Below are 20419 nucleotides of genomic sequence, written 5' to 3'. Positions count from 1 at the left end.
AATAAAAGGAGCCTTAAAAGTGATAATCTCCAATGTAAAATGGTATAAATTGACAATTTAAGTGCACTAGTTAGTGCAATAAGCATAATGAGTTTTTTTCTATCTCCTTTACATGATCGATGCAGTACATTTACTTTACCATCAACAATCAAATAAGCTGAAAGTAGCCATAAAATGTCGATTTTTGTGCTTTTAAAGGTGACTTTTTACATATGAACTATTGAAATGACCTGGTTGTCAATTACAATGTGATCTCTTTAGAAGAAGATAACTTGGCAATCTTACATGTTTTAGTGAAAAATGGTGTGAACTAATGCTAATGTATGACTGTTCTATATACTTATTATAGCATTTTAAACGTATAGTAACATACGGTCTATATACTTATTGTAGCTTTCTTATATTTACAATAACATGCAAATACAAGTTTAAAAGAAGTGGCAGTTTGAATGAACTGTTGTTCACTGTTAAAACAAGATAACGTAACAGTTTTACTTGTATCCTTGAAATAGGTACAAAAACAAATATTGATTTAGGTTAATTTTTTATCCTTGTAGCATCTTAAATATGCAGTAATGTAACAGTAAAGGTAGCATCTTTTTTGCAATAAGATGACAGTTAAAATTAAAAAATAAGTGCAATTCAAACGAACCGTTGAAATGATACACACACGCGTATAAGAGAGGGAAAAGCACAGTGAACACTTGTTATTGTTTGACCGTTCTTTTCACGTATTATAACACTACAAAAAATACAGTAAGATGCTAGTGTAAGTGTAAAAAATATTGCACTTCAAATGAACCATTGAAAAGATGTAGTTGACTCACAATGTGCCGAGCAGGCTTCATAAATATTTTTCTGTATGATTTTGGTATCTATAAATCTGGTTTAAAGATTTTATACACATGATATATGTATGTTTCCATTATCAACTGAACACGAATTTGTAAATGACCTTAGATCAGGTGTAGTTTAGCTTATGGGTCATATGCTCCATATTCACATTGCATTTGAACAACTTATTCATTTTAATTGCTTCCAATATGGTTACTAGTTAAAGATTTTTTTCACTGTTTCATAGTAAGTAAGTATATTGTTCACAAAGGTTTAAGTGTTCCATCAAAGGGTAACAACTGCTTGTTACAGTAAGTTAAAGTAACAGAAAAACAAACCAGCAACTATTAACAATAAGAAAATTTATTCATAAAAGTAACAATTCAAATACCTTAAAAATGTCAACAAAAAAAACTGTAAAATCCAATCTGATGTTCAAAACTAGTCCAAGTCCTGTCCTGTTCAAATTTAAATCAATTTAGTATAAATTCTAAATTATTCACTAATCAAACTATAGTTAAATGTGTCAAAAGATTATAAATGCTTTCTTTAAAGACAGCTTTTTATATCCACAATTTTAATGTAAATTCTTTAAATGTTAAGTATACAAACTTGTCATATTTTTTTATTAAGAAATACAGGAACATTTTCAATAATATCTATAACTATAGGATCTACGGTCTGCTCTGCCCCAAAACAGGTCTCTATTCAATGTAACATGGAAGGTTCCAGAACTTTATTGTAACACTAAGAACAAAAAGAACATCGGTTATAGCAAACTCGATTGACCAGGAAATATTTATTTCTTACAAGCAAGGTACTTTGATAATGTATAGCAAACCAATTCTTTATGTCCTAGGTTGAAGTTAATTCGAGTAGTTAAACTAGATATAGCAAACTCGTTGGGCCTTATAACTCGTAGTTCATTATATGTAAATGTCATTATTCTATTACGTGGTCAGCTATAAAATGACAAGTCTTAATCCAGTCTTATATTTGTTGTCACTGATAAAAAAAGCTTTTAAACAAGAAAGAATTTTCCTAGTGAAGGACGGGATATGATAAGATATGCGAAATGGTCCCCGAAATAATAATTAGAATATGAAAACTCCATAATTGAAATTTTAACTGTCTAAAACAAAAAAGAAAATCATAATTGTTAAAACTGTGACTTTTAAAAACTTCAAAACCAAGTTATTTGTACGACTCGGACCTTTAAAATAGTCGAGGTCCGTGACTTTAACCGTTTTTACACGCGATTTACACACTACATGCTCGATTTTCATTGTGAGCCGGACCTGGTGTCAAGCTGAAGTTTTGCTGAGAAAATAAGGTTACTAAAATATACATTTTCCGAAGAAATCAGCTTGACACCCGCACCGGCTTATATTGAATTTCCACCTTTTTCGCAATTTTTAGCCTCACTTTTCTTTAAAGGAAACAGGATAACGTGCTCATCTCTAAACAACCGAGCATCAAACAGATACGCGGGAGTTTTGTTCTAATCATGAAACTGATAACTAAAAGTTGTTTTTATAAGAAAATTAAATGTTTAGAGCCGAGTTTAATACAAAAGTGAAACTTAAAGTAGGTCTAGACATTTTAATGATCAGTTACGTGTTTTAGATCTACGTGAACTGTCTTTCGGGATTATATTCAAGTTGAATTTGTTTATGCGGCATTTTTAAAGGAAGAATAAAGTGTAATTAAAGTTGTTTAAAAAGAAAATTGTTATTGTTTACATCAATGTTATAGAGACAAGAAAGATAACTCATGCACACCGCAACTAGTAGACAAATGTAGACAGTTCTTTTATGCAAAAAATATGACGTAGTTTGCATAAGTCTCTTAATTACCTGTGGCGCAATCGGTACGCACGACGCCTGAAATGAACTTTTATGCCTGGTGTCAGTGGTATGCGAGATCGATTCCCAACAAATCCTGTAAAACGTTTTTTTTTTTCTGGCAAAAACGACAGAAAGTACCATTCTTTGCTAATTGCAAACTATATTTAGATTTTATATTTTTAGCCGCGAGTTAAAATATTTTAAACCATTTAACTGCGTTATTCCTATAATTAGTCAATTATTCTTTTACTGTATGTCTGTGATAAAGTTATAAACATGTGTTTTTATACTTCTTTTTATGACGTATGAAAAATAGTAAGTCAACAACTCAGAATTGTTTCATCAATTTTAAAATACTCCATTTCATCGCCGTACATAGTTTTATAAATAAATGTATGTTGAGTCAATTAATGTGACTGACATGTCATTTTCGGTGTGAAATATTTATTTTATGAATAAAAGATAAAATCCCTATAGCTTCTATAACCATTTTGAAAACAAAATAGCTAAGCTATATTTGTGTTTAAAGAATATCTAAACTATCGAAAGACGCATCATTTTATTATTGTTTTTAATAATTTATTGTAGGTAGATTGCGATTTGTTTAAAAAATTTGTTTTGCGTTTTAAAGACGTTTTTCAACAGTAACGGACTAATTACTTAACCTGGATTCCGTACCATTAAAAACCTGTTCTCCGCAAGTAATTGTCAATTTCCCCACATGATTATGAGATGGAGGACGAATGATTATAGTCACAATACCCCTTATCAAATCGTCACATTCTTTCATCTATAACTGGAAACTGCACGTGCCTTTCATGTCACTCCTTCCGTAATGATCTTACATACGCTAATGTATATTTCGTGCTTCTCATATCGATATTGTCACCCTTGTTATCCGGATAATACGAAATGATGTGATAAATTCCAAAATGCTACAAACCTGAAGAAATGTCAAACTTGGTATGGACATTGTTTTTGTCAATATTTCTTATTACACATTCTGATTGTTTAAAGTATTATAACTGATTCAAGATGGTTTAGCAGCTGTACCATTTGCACTAAACAATTTGAATATAAGACATATTGTTCAGTATGGAGAGCCCAAAACAATGTGTACATCTTGCTTTTGAGAATGAGTTTGGCGATTCAAAGCGTTGTCAAACTCATTTAATGGACTTTCAGTAATGAATACTATTTTGTATTATTCAGTTATTATATAAACTATGATATGAACATATTCAAAGGTTTTTATTTTAGATCAAATAGCCCACATTGACAAATATATAAGCATATGTAGTAGTAGATGGATACTGACCCAAGTGTTCATAGAAGTTTCGAAGATAAAGCCCGAAATGCTATGAGGATAATAGCCAATATTGTAGTTTGAAATATTGCATATGCTGTTCTAAGGGTACCGATTGTTGTATATTGAAGAAGTATACTCATAAAATGTGGTAACGAATGGCTGTAGCATGCCCAAGGTAATGTTTTATACACATGGTTAGTACCAGATGTTCCTGAAACATTTTATCAAAAGGGTAAATGTCTACATCTTTGTAAAATTCTGTTTTAAAACTCAAGTCCGCTGTCAGAAGGTTCTAAAGCTTACACGCCTGTATCTTTCCTGCTAGATTTTGGTAAAAAAATTAAACAAGCCAGAACAGGTAAATTTAACACCTGAATCTAAATGTGCTGAGATTCCACAGTGGGAGGGGGTACACCCATACCTAGAAATTAAGTATGCTAGAGGTCTGTTAGCATTTTAAGAGTGTCAAAATAATGGCACTTTAACAGGTCAGTTTTGCTGGAGTGTGTTGAATACTGCTGTGAATTCATAGAAGTACATTCCCTTCATCCCTGAACTGATAATAGTTTGATATTGTACTTAATAATTTAGTACACTTGTTAACTTTTCCATACAAAGTTGTCCCCCTACCAAAATTTCATCTGCAATACAAGACTCACATGCATTTCTATACTGAAATATAAAGAGTTGGTCCCAGTGTATAGGATAAGATCTACGTTCATTAACTTAATATTTGTTCAATTTCCCCTTCCCTCTTTTTCTGTAAGTTCAATACATTAAGTTGGTGTTATGAACTGTAATTGAGATCAGTTTTTTTTTGCTTTGTTCCTTGGGCTATAATAACCATGGTATTTTGACTGCTGTTCAAAATGTGTGGTTTGTTTTGTGGTGTTGAAAATCCTGGGCATTTTAGAAGACAGTATTATACGTCTCGTAGATTTTGGTAGGTTGGAGATAACTTCCAGCCAAACTCCAAAAGCCATTTCTAAAGCAGCCAAAGATCTGTATAGGTTGACTGTCAGGTACCCCCACTAGCACTGAAACAAGCGCCAATATATGGCCATATCTGTTCGGCATTCTTTATTTAGATCGCCAACTGCCATACAAAACTGCTAAGCTTTGAACAATAGAAACGCCCTTTCTAGCTCGCCGTCGCAAGAAAAGCTTTAATTAATGTGAGATGACATTCAATTGACAGAAAAAAAAAACAACAACGAAAAGCAGATATAAATGTATATTTATTAAAACCTTGAAAGGTACAAATAAGTAAATGTATAAAATTCCGCAGAATTTTGTCAATCTGTTAGGATTAAACACATACTATATGACTTTCGCTAGAGAAATAATAGTCAAAATTAATGGGTACACACATTCTAAATTTCATTTGTTTTGCCTTTTTATACTCTGTCATGATTGCAACAGGACGTTTTATCGTTTAAAATGAATGTTCTGTGAAGTTTCTTTCAGCAGCGTAAGTAAATATGAATAAATGTACACACTGTTTCAATCCTAAAAAGTATATCTATATATATTTGGCTTTTAAAATTGCTGCAGTATAAAAGCGTTTGTCTTTAAATATACACCGTACATGCTATTAGTTTTATCCATAAACTCAGAAAATTGAGGAGGATAAATAACGTGCTTTTATTATTTAATTTAATAGTTAAGATATGATAAATGCAATATTTTGAACAAACATATTAAGCATGAAAATTATTTTCAAACGTTCCTTAAATCTGTTAAAAAAGAAATAAATTATTTACATTACGTGAGTTTAATTTAAAAGCACGACAATAATAAGGTACCTATAAATTACATAATAAGACTTAGTTTTATCTAACATTCATACTCTGTTCATTACCATATGGTTTGTTTTAATTGTTTCTCTTACATCCTAATAATGCAAATGGAGACAAAGGAAAGTTTCTAAATACAGAAAATACATTTTCGGTAAAAGTGTTTTAAATCTTTAAACAATTTTTATTTGGCACATTCTTTTATTACACCAACAACGATGATTTCAAACAATTGTGTTAAACATATCATTTTTTGAAAACTGGCAACAAATGTCTTTCATTTCCTGGAACAATTTCAGATTGTAAGATGTTAGGTACTTTACTTAAAGTCTGAGGCATTTTATCATATGTTTATGATACTTAAAGTCTAATACATTTTGTCATATGTATATGATTTTCCAATTGTATTTTCAGCCATTTTTTCTTATAAGAAATTATGTTTATTTGATGCTGTCATCATATAACAAGAATGATAACGTAATTAAAGGACCAAGTTGAATTGGAAATATATGCAAAGTAAACTTGCACATTATATTCCACTTTGAGTGAGAATGAGTTTTATTTTTAGGTTTCAACATTGAAACAAAATTCAGTAATCTGCATACTAGCAGTTACCTCCTAGTAATTCCGACAAATTTTGGGCTTATTAGAAACTTTTTAGCAAATAATCGCCACGATCTTATACACAGCTGCTCTGGAAATGAATGACAATACTAAATACAACAATGAAAATTATCTCTTTTTTTGCTTACAAATAAATAAACATCTTTAATTCGTATAAAAGTAAACAAATTTATGTCAGTCTTTTAATGGCTGTGTCAATAACGATACTCGGCATTACCTAATGACATTTCAGAAAGCGTCACACACTACTATGAATACCAGTCAGTTAAATCTTTTCACTTCAGTCAATAGCTATTTATCTTGACCCATATGTGCATCCACTAAAAGAACAAAATTCAGATATTGAAGGCGCAATTTATAAGCATTTGTGGACAGACTAAATTATTATGTATTAGTATTGAATGAATTACTTACACTAGTGTGACTTAAAAATTCTAAACATTCTGCACATTAAATTTTAGTCATTGCGTATTAGAATTTGTTGCTGTCATTAAATGTTTTGACAAGCAAATTCTCTCAATTTGGTGTATGGTGCGTTTAGGAAATGTAGTATTATTCTATTTTATTATTGTACATCCCCCGCCAACCATACCCTCGAACAACGAAGTTGATAGGCGTATGGGGTATACTTGTTTCAGGTTGTATGTCTGTCCGTCTGTCTGTCTGTCTGTAGACACAATCTTACGCGCACCAACGCACACACATGATCAGTAACAACAGTAGTTGTGCACGGTTTCCAAAAAAAATAATCTGCAGAGTTATTGGACTTTGTATTTTTGTTAATATACTGTAAACATACAATCTTGTGCGCGCATAATCTCCCAAACCTTTGCGCACGATCTATTTAACCTTCACACAAGTTATCAGTACCAATCCTTGTTGTGCATGATGCATATTACGTTCTGTTAGATAAATATTCTGCAAAGCTATGGGACTTTGGTTTTTGTTACTTTGCTACATACATAGAGTCTTTATACATACAGTCAACATAATTATGCAACCTTGTGTGCGTCTAATTGCAATGTACTGCGTCAGTGCAAGCGGAGTGGTGCATTCATCACCTTAATTTAATTTGACATCACTCGATCGGTAAATAAAAGTAAACCTATAACATATAAGAATACTATTTAATACATTATGTGCTGATTTTCTTTCTGTTTTCTACATTCTTTAAGTATTTTAAATTTGATTGCATCAAAACAAACCAACCAGAAGCACTACATAAACAAAGCGACAATTAGTGCTTTTCAGACTGACCTCAGATATTTAACCAAGTACTTTGTGGAAAGCATAAATAACAGTCCATCTAAATTTTAGCAGGACCTATCACAAACAACATATGATGTAAAAATGAAACAGTTAATGTGTGTCCATTTACACGTGCATGCATTATTGTATAGAAGCCTGTTAATATTTTTAATGTATATGTTTTAAATGTGTGCTATGTAATTGTAAAGCACAATATAATTTTGTTATATTCTTGCGCTATATAAAAGCCATGTGTTTGTATTTGTATTATTCTTGTATTCTAGTAAATACTAAAGCGATACAAATCCAGTATACAATAATAATACTTTTTTTATTCTGAAACAGGAAATCAATTTAAAAAATACAAAATATATCTTTGCTTACTTTGTCTGTGTCAGAGAGTTGAAAATAATATAAATATAAAGGTAGTGTTCAAATGTAAATGGAAATGATTCGAGCTTTTTACAGAAGCTCGTAATTTCGTTTCCCAGTTTTCTTAAACTATACTATTGTCATTATAGTAAAACATTTTACGTAAATGAAAATTTGTCCTGTAATGTAAAAAATGTACCGTATGTAATCACCTGCAACGGATGTGAAGAATATCATATTGGCCAAACTGGCGATAAATTAAGAACAAGAAGAACTATTCACGCACAACAAATAAGAGACCCTTCAACTTGACAAATTCCACTAAGTAATCATATAGATATTTGCAGTAATAAAGATCCAAAGTTTCAAATGTTCCCATATTTTTAAATTGAAAGTAGATAGTACTTCAGCTAGGTTAGCGACAGAAAATTATTTTATAAAATGCTTTAAACCAAAACTTAACAGACTACAGTAACAGATAAATTCTGAATAATTAAATAACAATGTTTATTACGTCCCTTTGAGAACATAACGTCAGAATTACGTCCCTTTATATTGACGTCGCGTCATTACCATAGTAACGTCACGTTAAGTTTTATCTACACTGATGAGCCGACAGGCGAAACTAGTTTGTATTTTTTTAATTTTTAATTAAATACTGTTGAAAGGCATGTGAGGTCATTTGATTTATTTGATTTATAGACTTACATCTTGTGCCGAGTATTTTCATTGTCAAGTTTATATATATAATATTGTTTATAGGAAAATGTAAGAGAAACAGTTTTTAAGAAACACATCTTGGACAAATATGTAAAACTATCCAAACTGAGGAAAAACGCCACAAGTGCATTCAACCGATTGAAAAATATGCACAGGATTTTGCAATTTGCATGCTCATTTTTGTAATATTCAGTAAAATGTCCGTTCTAAAGTACAAAACCATCATTTTTCGAATTCTCCCGACGTATTTTAAGATTATTTAAAACAGATATAAATTTTCATTCTCATCTATCTCTGCAAAGACCAAATGTTTTAATGTTGGTTTGAAAATTTGTAATGAATTGACAAGACAATGTGTTTTGTTTGGTGATTTTGAATTACAGAGAACAAAAACCAACTTCCACCAATCGCAAATCTCGGACAATTTGCTATGTTCGTGAAAAGAATTCGTTGAGTATAGACGTAAGCAGATAGAAGGAATTAATTCTAAAAGTATTTTTTATTTCTATTTGATATGTGGATATAAAAAGTGAAATTAAAACTAATAAGAATCATTTATTATTTTAAAGATTAAACAAACTTGCAACAACTTGGTGGATGAATTAAGCAGCTGTCAAGGGTGTTAACAAAAAGTATGCTTGGTAATTTGTGAGTGTTTTATAAAGTAGTGCTCAGGTTTGATAATCATGGAGTTTGCTGCATGTATCACAAAAAAGTAACGTTATATGGACAAAATTAAATGTAACTATTATCTTTTATCATTTCTCATCAAACGACGATTTAAATATTAGAAAATAATTAAGAGAATACAACATTAGGTCTAATAACACTTTATTCTCAAATAAAAGTGAAAATAGGTATGCTGATTGCAAAATAATAAATTAGTCATCATTTTTCGTTGTTGTGGCTGAAACAGCTACTTTTATTATTTTCTCGAATCGAAACATAATACTAACGATGGACCTGTATATTTCATAAAGTTACATCTACTGTGTAAAACAGCGAGCAGAGCATTATAAGTATTGTACATGTACCTAAAATTCAAAATAGTTCAATATCCGTGTTTCGTCATATTTCATTGTATTTGCCAGACCAGATGCAGACATTGAAACTATCATTTTCCTTTACGAAACACGTTTTGTTATCTTAAGATGCAGATTAATTTGAAAATGAAAAAGACATAGTTTAAAACTTGATCTTCAATACGAGCAAGAAAAAAATACTTTATATATACTCCATTTTCAAAATGTTTGCAGAAAGACTTCCGCTTGTACCGCTCCAAAGATATACCATCAATAAGCTACTTATGTTTCTCTTACATTGCGAATACCTCAACCAATTTACAGATACTTCGAAAGACCCGATTGGACATATGAAACGTTAAAAATCAAACAACAAACTTAGCAAATACTGCAAACAGTTCACGTTCTGAGAGTATCTTCTCCGAAAAGCTAACGTGTTTTGCGATAATCATTACAATGCAAAGGGTACATAAGAGTGCTTGGTAAAAGTTCAGATTTGCAATTAAGTGCAGGCTGGAATTTTATCCTTTCAGATAAATTGAATTATTATTGAAGTTTCAACCTTCATATCATGAAATATAAAGATTCTAGCAACATCATTAAACAACGAGAAGACGATAGGCACTGGAGTAGCAACCTGTAGTGAATGATGCATTTTCCATAGTGAATGATGGTTTTTATGGAAGTAGTGTCACACCATTTGTTGTCAACGAAGGTGTTGTCATCAGCTGTTGAAAATATGAAATATTCATGTTGGTTTTACTAGTTCTACGGTAGGTACTGTACCTCATTTTATTTTTTCAATGTGTGTATTTCATTTTTCATGATGCTAACCTCCTAATAGTAATACCAGTGCTAACAGGGGCGTAGATATTACTCTAAAGTGTCAAGGGAATCTGTTTTACCAAGTAGAGCACACACAGTAATTAACAGATCATATATAAATCAGTATATCGCTTGTAAATTTATATATCTACACATCTTTTAATCAATATTTCGGTAAGTAAAATTGTTTACAGAGCTCCAGATAAGATGTGTATTAATTAGCTTAAATTACTCTTTGAAATAATGCATATACGCATGGCTGATAATTTTTAAGCATATAAAAACGTAGATCTATATGAAATAACAGAAACGCACGCAATGACTTTTTATTGGCGTAAACAAAATCTGAATCGTCCGGATGCTTTATGTAACATGAGCACAGTCAGCATTAATTCTCCCACATTGAACATATTCACGCATTGAATGGTACTCTATAAACCTAGGTTAAACTATTTTTTACACTCAATGTCTGTGTATATCAAATAGTTGGGAATTAATATTGATGGTACGGTAGTGCATTTTAAAGGGGTGTCGATTTAAAATATCAACTTCCGGTGCGGAATAAACAAAAATGTCTCTTTCTAAGACCAATGAAGAATGTATAAGTGAACAAACACTCTATGCATTCTTTAAACCAACAAAACTGATACCCAAAACATAGCTAAAGGTATATTGAATATTCTATTTTATTCGGTAGTGAGTGTGAAGCCAAAGCAAGCCAATTAAGGGGGTAAAAGAAGCAAATTAACTTAAATGATGAATTGAAACTAAACTGCAAACAAATGCATGGGTGTTACACCCAATAAATATGTTATAAAACTGATTTCTGGTTTTTTCACATTTATAAATTTTCAATAGTAAAATTACTTGTAGTCAATTTCAGATTTTACCATTTTACTCATTAACTCATTGGCCAAAAAAATTATCTGGAGCCCTGGTTTAGAAAAAAATCACAGTCAAATCAGCACCTTTAAACGCACATCTGGGGTTTATTTTTGATTACACCAGCACATAAATTTGTGAAGTTTCAACTTCGAACGCTGCAAATTTTGCCTTTGGGGACATGTTTTCAAAGAACTATACAAGTGACGTACTTTAGGGTTATAATATACCCAAACAATAAGTCGACAATTCATTTTTCTGCCTTTCTTTCAATTCACCGGAAGCATTTTGATGTTGACAGGTACTTTTCCATCATTTATTTTAACAAGCTGCTGATGAAATTGAATGACCATGTTGTAAACCAGTCAATCGTGACCTTCATCTCGGAAAAGAAAGGAGAAGAATTTCGACATTATTAGTTGAATAAGTTATATTTTGACATATTTATAGCATTTGAAACTGTTAAACATGCGTATGTGGTTTAATACAGATATGCTTAAATGCAGTTTATTTTACAAACACATCATGGGGATATTGCCCATATCCTTTCCGCAGCCTTAACGTAATAAAACATATTAGCGTCTGATGACCCTTTCACGCTTCCATAGAATCAACATTTATTACACAAAATTAATTTTGAAAATATTTCTGAAATGTCTAGGTCTGCAGTTCTCAAATATGGTTATATCTTACATCCAAGGCATATACTGACACTCTCAGACAACATCAAAAACAACCTTTTGAGCGATTTGATGAAGTTCCAAAATTATCAGTGTACCCTTGGTCCGTGACGGACCCATTTGGGATTTGTGGTTATCTGAGCTCAAATATCTTTTTGTAGATGAAAAGCTGACATGCCGTACTAAAGCCCAGGTATTTTCAGTTTCAGTTTGTTAGAAAGTGCTGAAAATTGACTCTCCAATAGCAAAAAAAAAACAACAACAACAACAACAGAAGTCCATGAGCGTCCAGACGGGGTGACCCCTACGCGTGACCCCTGACTATCTGCGATTCAAATATGGCTTTCGTTTTCAAGTTTAGCATTTCTACTTTCATTTTCTTTTCTTCCGGAAATAGCTTAAGGTCGAGTGACTCATTTTCTGTGTTGTCAAAAACATATATATGCCTGGCGAGATTGCATAAATATGTGCTGGCTGTCCTAAGGTTATGAAAAAATATCTCAATATTTCCTAGGATCACATCAAATTGGACTAGCCCGGATCTCTACTCTAGACCGTATTCCGGTATTGTATGTCATGGTATAGGACTTGAATATTAAAACAGGGAGAAAGTATGTAGACGGCCGTGTAGCTCAGTCAGTAGATCATCAGAACAGTATTACGAGGCCCCCGGGTTTGAGTCCCGGTCTGGCTGCACATTTTTCTCACCCTTTGATATTTGGCGCCCAGCTTTCGAAGGTGATGGTATTAAACTGGCTAGTCTCCTATGCCTGTAATTGTTTATATATACTTAAGTACCTATTGAAAAAAATTCAAGGACAAATTTCAAAATGGTGGGGAAATATGTCATGGTATAGGACTTGAATATTAAAACGGGAAGAAAGGTTGTTGGCGGCCGGGTAGCTCAGTTGGTAGAGCATCTGAAGGGTATTTCGAGGCTCTGGGTTCGAATCCCGGTCTGACTGCACTTATTTCTAACCCTGTGACATGTATTAATAACCAGTGTTTAAAGTAATTGCTGTACTAGTAATAGTTATGACTAGTTGTCATAGAATTGTAATTACGGGTTGTTTTTGTAAATATTTCATCTATAACATTAGCTCTGGCTCAGGTTTAAAGTATACTTAAATATGTAATTTTATCTGAAGAAAAGTCTAATTGAATAAAGAGAAAAAAGTCTCTCAGTGAAAAGGAATGAAAATCTGTTTTAAAGCCTTACTCTTGATTACAGGCTGATAGATAAAATCTATAACTCAGTGTAAGTTCTGTAACTACCATTTATTGTCATGAGTACAGTAGATTTGTTTTGACTGAATATTAACATTTTGGTATTAACTAAAGGTTAAATGTATATTTGATGCATTTTTTTTTTTTTTTTTTTTTGTTACAGATGTGTGTGCAATTCCACATCTGAGCACTGTAAGGTCTGGCAGCAAAATAAAGATATATTCAAATGGATCTTGTGCTGTGTCTCACATCTGACATCATACTAGAAAAGGGTATAATCATATCTTTGTTACTACTGCTTATCATGCTTATATCTTACTGTAACTTCACATAAACATTGTCCAGCATATAAGCAAAATATGTGCAGGGGCTGGGCCGGTATACATAAGGACAAGGTCACCAAGGTGTTACAGTTATACTTAGGTTATTTTTAAGGTTAAATGTTTTGACAGCCTTTGTTTTTCTGTCATATCTTTGTTACTGTTACTTATATCTTACTGTAACTTCACATAACATATAGCATAGCACACAGCATACAAACAGCTGTGCCCTTATACCCAAAGTCAAGGTCAACAAGGTGTTATACTTAGATTATTTTTAAGGTTAAAGGTTTTCGGCAACTTTTGTATTTTCTGTCATATCTTTGTTACTGTTACTTATATTTTACTGTAATTTCACATTAACAGTGTCCAGCATACAAACAAAGACTGTGCAGGGGCTGGTCCCATTATACCCAAGGTCAAGGTCAAAAAATTGTTATACATGGAATTATTTTTATGTTATTTTTTTTCAAAAGCTTCGTTTATAGACATATCTTTAGTTGCTTGAAATTAAAAATATTTCTTTATTATTATCATCTGCATGTGTAGTTACATTCCTCATAGCTCTGATTGTATTTTTTACAGAATTATGCCCCTTTCATACTTAAAGATTTTTGGCAATCTTCGCTCTATGAATATAACTTTACTGCAACATAAGATAAAGATTTGAAACTTAAGATGTATCTTTATCATCATCATCTGCATGTGTGGTAACAATCCCCATAACTCTGATTTGTATTTTTGACAAAATTATGCCCTTTTAATACTTTAATTTTTTGACAAATTTTGTTTTCTGGGCATAACTTTGGTACTTCATAAGATAATGACATGAAACTCAAAATATATCTTTACCATCGTCATCTGCATGTCTGGTAACAATCCAAATAAGTCTTATTTGTGTTCTTGAAAGAATTATGCCCCTTAGTGTATCTTCCTTTTAAAGTAGAGGTTTCTTATTGAGATATATAATCATTTTACTGTCAAATCGCCGAATATTGGAGCACGCTGTCTTACGGACAGCTCTTGTTTAAAATTCTATTTTAAATGTAATACTTTGTCACAAGCAAGATCTAATTAGGTCAAATTTTGCTTCAGTTGAGCGGCTAATGCCCACTTGGGCCTCTTGTTTTCTGAAGTCTTGTTATAAAACTTACTGAATGATTTTCCAGTCAATAGTCTAAACTGTGATCTTTCAGTGTAGACCTCGGGCAAAACTTTTGACTGTATACCTGCAAGTTATGCAATAAGTGTATATTACCAGGAGTCCTTACAATAGTTAATGCTGTCTGCTGTGTTAATAGTTGTGCACAACTCAAATAAGTCATTAACGTAAAAAATAATAGAGTAACTGACAGCCATATATTCAGAGTTGAAATCGTTTGGAACTTATTTGGACATTTAACCACAATATATGTTATTTTAATGTAGTTAGAAACGTCTTTGAATTATTTTGAAATTTATTTTATGCTATCCCGGATATAGATTTTACAACACTAAAGCAAATATACGTGAATGATGCAGTTCGGAATTTCAGTTTTGGAAATAGTCAACTCATTAAAACAACTAGTAAGCAAATGTGATTGAGGCCATTTAGGTTTCGGGATTACAGACAATCAGAACAATAACTATCGGTAATTTCATTACGTCAGTCACCCAATGGATATCTAAAAAAAAATGGCATATAACAAATTGTACTTTCATTTTCTTTAAATATGCTGGTTTTCCTGTGTTCTAAATATAGTTTTAACCTTTACCCTGCTAAATTTCTAAAATGGACTAGTCTGTCATAAAGTTTGGGCAGTGTCATTTATTATTAGAAGGGGTGTTCACTCAAAATTTACTGACCGAATAGCAAACAATGCAGGCCATGATCGGCCCGCACATCTTGGCCTGCACTGGCCGCAAAGGCAGAATAACTTGAATCCAAAAAGTACATCATTTTGCTAAGGCGTAGCCAGGGGTGGTTCGACTGGTACGGCCGCGTTGAACTTTTGTCCGGCTAAGTTTTTACTGATATAAAGATAAAGATACGTTTTCATGCCAATTGTACATTTATGTGTAATTACAATTTGCCACTTTTTATTTATATGTAATATGTCAAACAGTCGGTACACGTTTCGGAAAGAAATCCAAAAAATCTTAAGATTTCTATAAGTTTACGAAGATGTAACTCGAACTCCAAAATGACAAGTGTGCGTTATTAGCTCCGCTATTCAAATAATAGGTATACAACTTATATAGGGACAAAAACGCCTTTATTATTTGGTATGTAGCATTTCCTAGGGGATCTGTAACAAGATTGTTCAAATTATGCCCCTGGGGTGAAAAGAGGACACACGCTGGGGTCACTTGTTACATGAGTTATATAGGAATAGATACTTAAAAAAATTATCAGATCATATTTCCTACACTGTTTAATTATAATTACCTGATGACCCCGAGCTATAAGGGGTCACTTGACTGTGACCATGACTTACTGACCTTGTTTTTTAAGATGCAGCCTTGAAATTTGGATGACATGTACAGTGATCACACACTGATCTTAAAACTGACTTTCAGTGACCATGAATATGACTTACTGACCTACTTTCTAATTCTTTAGCATCATTTTGCCATTTTAAACATGTGGCTCATATTACTTAGGTGAGCGATTCAGGGTCATATGACCCTGTTGTTTTGTAAAAAGATATTTAAATAATTCGTCCTATAACTGATTCTATTTTCTCGTGTAAGTTTTGTATTCTACTTTATTTATTTTTCTATTACTCATTTCCAGAGGCAGGTCATACAAATACTATGTTTACGACATTATTATTCTTTTTACAGGCCATGTAAACGTAACAAAAAGTCATGCGAATGGACATCAAAATGTTCACACAGATCGATATTTGAGACTTAAATCTTCAGGATATAACTTCATAAAACTGGCGGATAAATCAAAAACTGCGAAGTTCTTTCGAATGGCGAGTAAAACAGTTGTGTCTCTTCGTAGGAATGATGATACAGTATTTACATAATTTATTATGCATTCGAATGATGCTGTTCAAGGTAACAAGAAGAAGTTAACATTTGGCAGTGTGAGAAAGGGGGGGGGGGGGGGGGGGGGGGTCCCAGTTAGGTGTCTGCGCAAAATGTTTTTTGATTTTATTTATACTTTGTGGTAATATACCTACATGTATTAAGTTTCATTGACAAGTGTTACTGTTACCAGTTTTGACTTACTTTTATAGATATTCACATTTAAAGTGGGTGGGGTAATCTGACAAGTGACCAGCCAGGAACACAATTTCTGTTATTTTTTAAAAAGTGGTTCTAACTTTTTACCTGAAACTTTCATGATAAAATAACTATGCAATGGACATTCACACAACATGTTGCATATTAAATTGTACTGAATACTTTTTTCAGCACAGTGGTCTAATCAAATTTACTGATTTTCAATGGACGAATTTCACCCAAAAGCTAAAACATTTTTTATTAGTTGAGATATTAAGGTGTTATTTTCAGCAGATATTGTAAACTAAATAAACATAAAAATGACAGTATATCTGTGCACTCTGATTAATATTGGAAGAGTGGTACACTCTCAAACTGGGTAAAAGTGGGTGGGGTAAATAAATATTCGAAGCAACACTACAAAAATTGTGCAGTTGTTACGAAATGGCCTCAGATTGTCTATTACTATCTTAATTGTGCCCCCCATGAGTGGTGGGGGCATATAGATTTGCTCTTGTCCGTGCGTCCGTCCGTCCATCCGTCCGTGCGTCCGTCCGAAGTTCGTGACACGCCTAGTTCAAAAAAGATTTGATATAAATTGATGAAACCTTGCAAGAGTCTTTATCGTGATATGGACTTGTGCACCTTGTATTTTTCGTCTGGCTCCGCCCCCTAATTTTAGAGTTACTGCCCCTGAAATAGTAAAAAATGCACATTTTCACCTTGTGACACGCCTAGCTCAAAACTTATTTGATATGAATTGATGAAATCTTGCATGAGTCTTTATAATGATATGAACTTGCACACCTCCTATTTTTCGTCTTGCTCCGTCCCCTATTTCTAGAGTTATGGTCCCTGAAATAGTCAAAAATGCACATTTTCACCTTGTGACACACCTAGCTCAAAAAGTACTTGATATAGATTCATGAAACCTTGCATTAGTCTTAATCATGATATGAACTTGCGCATCTCCTATTTTTAATCTGGGTCCGCGCCCTATTTCTAGAGTTATGGCCCCTAAAATAGTCAAAAATGCACATTTTCACCTTGTGACACGCCTAGCCGAAAAAGTATTTGATATAAATTGATGAGTGTTTATCATGATATGAACTTGCGCACCTACTATTTTTTATCTGGGTCTGCCCCTCTATTTCCAGAGTTATGGCCCCTGAAATAGTAAAAAAATGCACATTTTTACCTAATTATGTGCCTTACTCAGGAGTATTCTCGGTGCCTTACTCAGAAGTATTTAAATGTACATTCATGAAACCTTGCTTGAGTCTTTATCATAATGTGACCTTTGCACACATGGCATTCTTCTTGAGAATTTTAGCATTCATTACAGAGTTATGGCCCTTGAAATAGCCAAAATAGTGGATTTTTTGTTTGTGATGCTCATAGCTCAAAAAGTATATGGTATAGAATAATGAATCCTTTTCATATTTTTTTTGAGGCTATACCCCATTAAGACTGCAAACATTTGAATTATTTCCCCTTATTTGTGACAAATGTACCAGTCGGGGGGAGCGGGAGGCGGGGTGGGCACACCATGTGTCCTACAGACACATTCTAGTTTTACTAAATACAGACTTGGCTGATAAATTTTAACAAAAAAATCTCTTTAATAAGACTTTATACATGTGTGCCATGGAAAAAACAATGCAGAAAATTTAATGTTAATTTGAACAATAACTTTCTTCAAAATATACTGCCTCAGGCAAAACCTTTTGTTAAATACTTTGAGCTTTCAGGGTTAATTTGGTTTGTCTACATGTCATGTTCAAGGTCCATGCTTTTTCCATGACATACATGTATAAAGTGGGAATTTATTTGTTAAAATTTATCAATCAATGCTGTATTTAATAAAATTAAGATAGTAATAGACAATCTGACGCCATTTCTTAACAACTGCACAATTTTTGTAGTGTTGCTTCGAATATTTATTTACCCCACCCACTTTTTCCCAGTTTGAGAGTGTACCACTCTTCTAATATTAATCGGAGTGTACTGATATACTATCATTTTAATGTTTATTTAGTTTACAATAACTGCTGAAAATAACACTTTAATATCTCAACTAATGAAAACTGTTTTAGCTTTTTGGTAAAGTTCGTCCATTAAAAATCAGTAAATTTGATTAGACCACTTTGTGGCACTGTGCTGAAAAAAGTATTCAGTACAATTTAATATGCAACATGTTGTGTGAATGGCCATTGCTTACTTATTTTATCATGAAAGTTTCAGGTAAAAAGTTTGAACCATTTAAAAAAAAATTACAGAAATTGTGTCCCTGGCTGGTCACATGTCAGATTATCCCACCCACTTTAAATGTGAATATCTATAAAAGTAAGTCAAAACTGGTAACAGTAATACTTGTCAATGAAACTTAATACATGTAGGTATATTACCACAAAGTATAAATAAAATAAAAAAACATTTTGCGCAGACACCTAACTGGGCCCCCCCCCCCCCCCTCCCCCCTTTTACTTCTGCATGACGGGAAAATGATGTTTGCATGCATATTTTATCGGAGGCAGCTGCAAAACCACCAACAGGAAACTCTTTTTAATATTATGTTGTGATAGACTGTTTGACTGTTTTCGGCCCGCTTTGGCGAGACGATATTACGATAGTTTTATACGAAAATCTGCGATAAAGTCCGGAAATCTCGCTTGTGGAGAGAAGAAACTTGATTATGATGTTCCCGCTTAGGAAAAAAAATCTTGCGTCGAACCAGCAGCTGTGTGAATACATCCCCGAGAAGAAAGTCACTGCGTCGGGCCAGCTGCAATTTTTTACCATCATCTGAAGATAGTATTTCAGGAATAAAGTCTTTTCGCTGGACCAGCTACTCTGCCTAACTGTGACCTCTTTTTCTCTGTCTCTCCTTCCAGTGGTGCTCAAACTCCGGAGCTCTCGATCCATAGGCGAACGCCCTACGACTGAGCTATCATGGCACACGATTCCGTTATCAGTGCTGTGATTGTGTCTAATTGTAGAGCGATGTTTAAAAATGTTAAAATAATTATTTACGACGTTAAGTCAGCAACGGCCGCATACTAGCGTTTTTATAAAGCTAAGCTTGTTTACATTAAATTCATTTACAATTAATGTGCGAAATATATTGGAAGCGAGACAAGAACAGACGAATACAATACATATCACTTCGCGCTAAGGTAACCACAGAGACAGTTTGCTGAGGTACTGACTCACTAAATGCTCTATATGAAATAGGGGGACTTTGAGCTGCTGCAGCGCGCACTTAACAATTCACACACCGCAGGCCATTTGAAAGGTCTGTGACTTAGTTATTTTTTCTTGAGGAATGTTGTCAGTGCAGTATATAAATTGAAAGAATGACTTATTTTCCGTGACAAGTTCTGTTGTTTTTTTACGACGAAAATGCTACCAGCATATCAAGGATAGATCTGTTAAATAATCTGAGCCAAAAAGAATGCATCACAAGAAAGGAATGTATTTCTACAGAGCCAAAACTG

At 32.9% G+C, this 20419-nt stretch overlaps 1 long non-coding RNA gene across 1 annotated transcript; it reads left to right on the top strand.

Moving 5' to 3' along the window:
* The first annotated feature begins 10043 nt into the window (after window positions 1-10043).
* LOC128556747 (uncharacterized) lies at window positions 10044-16786 on the top strand. Its single transcript, XR_008370810.1, has 3 exons — window positions 10044-10545; window positions 13550-13658; window positions 16533-16786. It is a non-coding gene; the product is annotated as an uncharacterized LOC128556747 (long non-coding RNA).
* The last annotated feature ends 3633 nt before the right edge of the window (window positions 16787-20419 follow it).

The sequence above is a fragment of the Mercenaria mercenaria genome, chromosome 4 (genome assembly GCF_021730395.1).
Source record: "Mercenaria mercenaria strain notata chromosome 4, MADL_Memer_1, whole genome shotgun sequence".
NCBI lineage: Eukaryota > Metazoa > Mollusca > Bivalvia > Venerida > Veneridae > Mercenaria > Mercenaria mercenaria.
The sequence above is the reverse complement of the archived record's forward strand: the minus strand, read 5'-3'. Positions and strand labels throughout refer to the sequence as shown.